This window comes from Doryrhamphus excisus, chromosome 15, assembly GCF_030265055.1.
Source record: "Doryrhamphus excisus isolate RoL2022-K1 chromosome 15, RoL_Dexc_1.0, whole genome shotgun sequence".
In the NCBI taxonomy this organism is placed as follows: Eukaryota; Metazoa; Chordata; class Actinopteri; order Syngnathiformes; family Syngnathidae; genus Doryrhamphus; species Doryrhamphus excisus.
This window is the reverse complement of record NC_080480.1, coordinates 333,834-340,000: the sequence shown is the minus strand read 5'-3', so window position 1 is coordinate 340,000 and position 6,167 is coordinate 333,834.

Sequence of the window (6,167 nt, the reverse complement as noted above, 5' to 3'; positions counted from 1 at the left end):
TGGGTGGATGGGTGGATGGAAGGATGGAAGGATGGGTGGATGGGTGGATGGATGGATGGATGGACAGATGGAAGGATGGATGGACGGATGAATGGGTGGAAGTATTTATCGTGGTATTTCGTGTATTTGTTTCCATCAGTAGGACCCACCATCTGTTTGAATGCTCCCCTTGATGACAACACTAAATGTAGCGTACATGTTGTGACCACCTGAGGTATCACTGCCTTGACTGTAGAGCAAGGCATGGCTGATTTAGTGGCAACACAGGAGCACTTAGCTTCTATTTAGCTTCAACGTGTGATTTACGAGGATGGAGCAACACGCCGACTGATGCATCCAGCAGACGCCAACATGGAGAACACGCCCGTTTGGACGCATGGCGAGGCATTTACTGTACGTGGACTGTGATGGATGGTGATGGCGGTTTTGAACCCCAAACTGTGTCCCGGTACGCATGTAACCATGCCTGTGGTACTGGCGTTTAGCGGGTGGGATTGCGGAGGAAGAGGTTTGGAGTTTTCCAGCATCCTGAGAGTTACGGGTCCGGTGACATCAGCGTAAATGTCAACATAGGTCAGGTCTTTGTCTTCCCGCTTTGGTCCCACACTCGACCCAGAACCGTCTGCGAGCTTCTCAGAGCTCCATGGACCAGCGGCAGCAGAGGGGGGAGGGGCGAGGGGGGGGGGGGTAAAAATGGCAATAGAAAAGCGATTGTGAAATGTGGGAGCGAGAAGTGTCTGGCACGGTTCTTCTTGTTTGCTGAGCAAACTCCAAAGCCTGTGTTGGTTTTTTCTGCCCAGGGAAATGCCCGCATTGTTGGGCCTGGAGACCGTGGTTACAGGCCGCCATTGGATCCAGCCAGCCGGCTGGGGACAAACAACGAGATGAAGGTCAGCTAATATAGCAGTTAATTCCACTTCCTGGTCCCCATGACACCCGGGCCGCCTTTATTTGAAGATCCCAGACCCTGAAGTCACTCAGTCACGCACTTTGTTTTGTCCATCAGCATTTGGGTTATGAATGTATCCCAATGAGAAGGGGCCGGGAGGGGGGCCGTTAGGGGGGCCGGGAGGGGGCGGGGAGGAGGTGAGCAGGGAGGCTGGGAGGGAGGCGACCCAAGCATAGGATTTCCTCCTATGCTTGGCTCCATCTTTTCCATCTTCTGTCATCCATGTGGATATGAAAGATGTCAAACGCACAAATTCATATTGATCGATATTACTTCATTAAGGGGGGGGGGCGTGTAACCCTGTGTTGCTGGTACAACCTTCAGGATGCTGAGTCGGCGTTTGGAATAAATTGATGTTCAGGATGTTGATGTTAAACTGATGCCGCCATTGGTGACATTTTCAACATTATTATGATTATTATGATTATGATTATGATAGTTATTATTTAGTGTCCTCTTGTCCCTACTCTTGTGTGTCCAACGGTATATACTAAGTGTGTATTTAACTCACCCAGTGAAAGCGCATGGGGGGGGGTTAAAAATATACTAACAAGATCCAAAAGCCAAGTGGCTTAATCCTGTATGGAAATGGTAATGAGGAAAAAAGCTCTCCGTCTGTGCCCCCCCCCCCCCGTCCGAGATGGGATGGAGGCCTCTCCTCTCCAGTGGGCTTTTTCTCCAGGATGCATAAGAAGAGCTTTTGTGCCCCCCCCCCCCATGTAGTAAGCCAGAAATACAGCTTTTGAAGCGCCTGCATTGAAAGGGAGAAATGGAGAGGTGGGGGGGGGGGGGGGTGAATGGATGATTGAAAGGGTGTGGGTGGGGGGGGGGTTGGCAGGACTTGGAGGTGTTAGTGTCAAATGCAGACGGTGGTGTGTGTGTTAGCCTATAGGTGTGTGTGTGTGTGAGACAGGGAGGGGGGACAATTAGCCCCCCAGGATGGTTAAGTTCTGGTACTTCTTAAAAGTCTAAAATGGATCGCTAGCCAACTAATGATTGATTATGGCAAATCATCAATAATCAATAATGACTTATTAGATTCACAGATTGTAACAAGTGACCAGTTTCCATCTAATAAGATCCACTTCCACTGCGGTGCGTTCAGGGACCATTAAACAAAAAGCCAACAGTCAACAGTCAACACAGCCAGGCCAAAGGACATAAACATGGAAATATTGTTGAACATTTGCTAAGTATTGCTAAGTATTGCTGTATCTTTGATTAGCGTTATCACATATTCATAAATTAGGACTGATTTAAGGGATGAGATGTGTCATATTTTAGGGGAAAAAATGCATAAAAACATCAATAAATTTATGGGCTGTATGGTGGTTTTCTCCGCTTCCCTCCCCCATGATACTGCTGCTAATACTGCTGCTAATACTGCTACTAATACTGCTACTGATACCGATACTGCTGCTAATACTGCTACTAATACTGCTACTGATACCGATACTGCTGCTAATACTGCTGCTAATACTGCTACTAATACTGCTACTGATACCAATACTGCTGCTAATACTGCTACTGATACCGATACTGCTACTAATACTGCTACTGATACCGATACTGCTGCTAAGTACTGCGAGTCATTCTACTCCATACTGCCAACCAGCTGACGGGGGTGTCCTTTAACGGTGGTCCGCCCCCCCTCAGGCTGAATACGCTGCAGCTTTAAGACCCTTCTGGATGATGCAAATGAGTCTCTGTGATCCGCTCGGGTGTTCCTCCTTCCTCCCAACAACTAATCCACTTCAGGATCTCAGGCCTCTCAAGTCTGGGGCCAAACTCATTTGGACAGGTCTCAATAATTACCCCCCCCCCCCTGGCCTGATGAAGAAGACAACAACCATTAAAGCCGGTCAACAGTGTTCTTTGTCGCCATGGTAACATATTTCACACCACGCCTTCTGATGTTTGAGCATCGTTGGCGTCCACGTGCCCGTAGGACAATTAGTTCCTGGTAATCATCTTGCATCGCATTCTACTGGTACACTACTGGTACGCTACTGGTGCACTACTGGTACACTACTGGTACACGACTGGTACACTACTGGTACACTACTGGTACGCTACTGGTACGCTACTGGTACGCTACTGGTACGCTACTGGTACGCTACTGGTACACTACTGGTACAAGACTGGTACACTACTGGTACAAGACTGGTACGCTACTGGTACGCTACTGGTACGCTACTGGTACACTACTGGTACGCTACTGGTACACTACTGGTACACTACTGGTACACGACTGGTACGCTACTGGTACGCTACTGGTACGCTACTGGTACACTACTGGTACGCTACTGGTACGCTACTGGTACGCTACTGGTACGCTACTGGTACACTACTGGTGCACTACTGGTACGCTACTGGTGCACTACTGGTACGCTACTGGTACGCTACTGGTACGCTACTGGTACACTACTGGTACACTACTGGTACACTACTGGAACGCTACTGGTACACTACTGGTACACTACTGGTACACTACTGGTACGCTACTGGTACACTACTGGTACACTACTGGTACACTACTGGTACACTACTGGTGCACTACTGGTACACTACTGGTACACTACTGGTACGCTACTGGTGCACTACTGGTACGCTACTGGTACACTACTGGTACACTACTGGTATGCTACTAGTACACTACTGGTACACGACTGGTACACTACTGGTACACTACTGGTACGCTACTGGTACGCTACTGGTATGCTACTGGTACGCTACTGGTACACTACTGGTACACTACTAGTACGCTACTGGTACGCTACTGGTACATGACTGGTACGCTACTGGTACACTACTGGTACGCTACTGGTACGCTACTGGTACGCTACTGGTACACGACTGGTACGCTACTGGTACACTACTGGTATACTACTGGTGCACTACTGGTACGCTACTGGTACACTACTGGTCCAGTACCTGTCCATTCTTGAGACGTATCATGGGATGTAAAGTGATGGAACTCTACAACCCCCCCCCCCCCCCCCCCCCCCCCCCCCAGTGGTGTAAAGACCGCTTCAAAGTCCCCCCAACATCTAAACGCTGGCTGAGTTCAGTTTTCCAATGACTGGAGATACGACCAAGCGTACTTTCCATTTCCTGTCAGCTGTCAGCACAGCCCTGAAATGAAAGGTCAAAGGTCGCCCACCTCATTGTGTGTCATCACCAGCAACATGGCGTCCGGCCAAAGGAACCTTTTCCTTCCAAAGGAAGAAAGACAATGGCAGCAGAGCCGCTTGGGGGAATTTAGCTCTGGAACGTTCCTAACGATGGATCATCGTGTCCTTCACCAACGTTGTCCTGGAGCCAGAACATGGTGTCATACGTTCCCCCGGAAGTACCAAAGCCTCGTCAATTCCAGATAAAAAGCTAACAAACGCGACGCTTACGTCGTTTCCAGAGTTCATGATGTCGTTTTGCTCACTGGAGAACTAATTGCACCAATTGGGATTCAGGTTACTAGCTTAGCCGTCCCACTGTACGCACACACATACGGTTAGCCGGTTAGCCGGTTAGCCACGTGGCTAGCTGCCGTGGCTGCCAGTTAGCCACGTGGCTAGCTGCTATGGCCTCCAAGACTCACCACAGCCCATCAAGTGTTCTCCGTATGAAGGCATCTCCACAGCTACGGCCACCAGGTGTGTTCCATGGCAGGTGTTAGCGGTTAGGCTAATGATGTTCTTGTGGGAGGAAGTGGAAGGACGGCGCCGCTAGCCAAAGACGCTAGTTGGGTGAAGACGCTACACTGCAGGAACGGCAGGCTTCGGGCTGCTAGCATGCTAGCCATAGGGGGTCAATGCTAGCCGTTGGATGCTGATAGCGATCGGTGGCCAACCAATGGGAGCATCACAGAGAACCATCTTTTGGTATGAACCTTAATGATCATGAAGGATATTCTTTTATTTGTGTATTTTCCATGTAGTATATCAGGTATATTTGTACCCAGTCTATCTCTACGGACAAATAAAGTCCTGTCTCCATCCTGCAGTAACGACGGGGGTTTAATGGAGAACACAGCCCCCCCCCCACCAGCAGCTGTGGAACAGTCTGGTGGTCCCTTTTGAGCGTTTTGCAGAGAACATGTCAGGAAGGGAAGATCAACATCTTGTCAAGACGGATGGACCCCCGTCTGGAGAAGGTAGAGCACGTAGAGCATTTCCTTTTAACGTCCCCACGTGAACCCATGAGTGATGATGGTGATGATGGTGATGATGGTGATGATGCACCCTCGCCTCCCAACAACATCTGCACTTTAGCTTGAACACGCTGGCGGCGTCCTCCGCTCGCTTCCGTTCCGGAATTAGCGTCACCATGAAACTTTAGGCTTTTGGATGAACATTTCACTTTGACTTGGGGTTCCACGTAGATGGAGATGGAGATGTAGAAGAAGAAGTAGATGTATGTAGCTTAGATGAATATGAGCTCTTTGGCCAGTTTTTGGCACAAGCTAGCTGCCACGTGGTCTAGAGAAGGTGGGCCAACCTGTTCTAGACGTGGCTAGCTAGACGTCGTCAGGGTGAAATAATGATAGTGATAAGATCTAAGTCAAACGTTAGTCTTCAACTCTTTTGGATTTAAGTGTGCGTACGTTTTGGTTTTATTAGCGTTTATTTATTGTAGTGCTCTAAAAATCATTTCTAATGTAGAACATTTGCATTTGAATGAATACATTTGGGCAAAATATGGAATATGTGGTCTTTCCATGTTCAAATGACGGGAAACATTAAAACGGGAGTTTCCCGTTCTCCCACCGTAGTTGGGGGCAGGAATGGGCGGGGCTCATGGTGGTCTGTTTTCCATAGCTTCCATGCTTTATTTCAGACGTGGGCTTCCATGGGCTGTTCAACGGGCAAACACCTGAACACGTCTCATTACAGCATCCATCCTTCAAGGCCAAAAGGAAGCAAAACTACGTTTCACCTCATTAAATATATTCCTTTCACATAAACATCATATATTAGTATTAGTACAAGTACGACAGGACAGTACACAAGGTTTGCGATGGACACCAACATTTCCAAGTCGATGTAGAAAGACACGCAGATGATGATTCCGACATGAAACGTGGATGTGGGGGCGCCTTCAGCAAAAGCATCCTTTTGGGCGCGGCTGTCCATGTGTGTATTTGCTTCACACGTGAAAGTGAAAGTACTCCACTACGTCCGGGCATCCGTCTGTAGCCTGGTGGCAACACCGAAGGGGA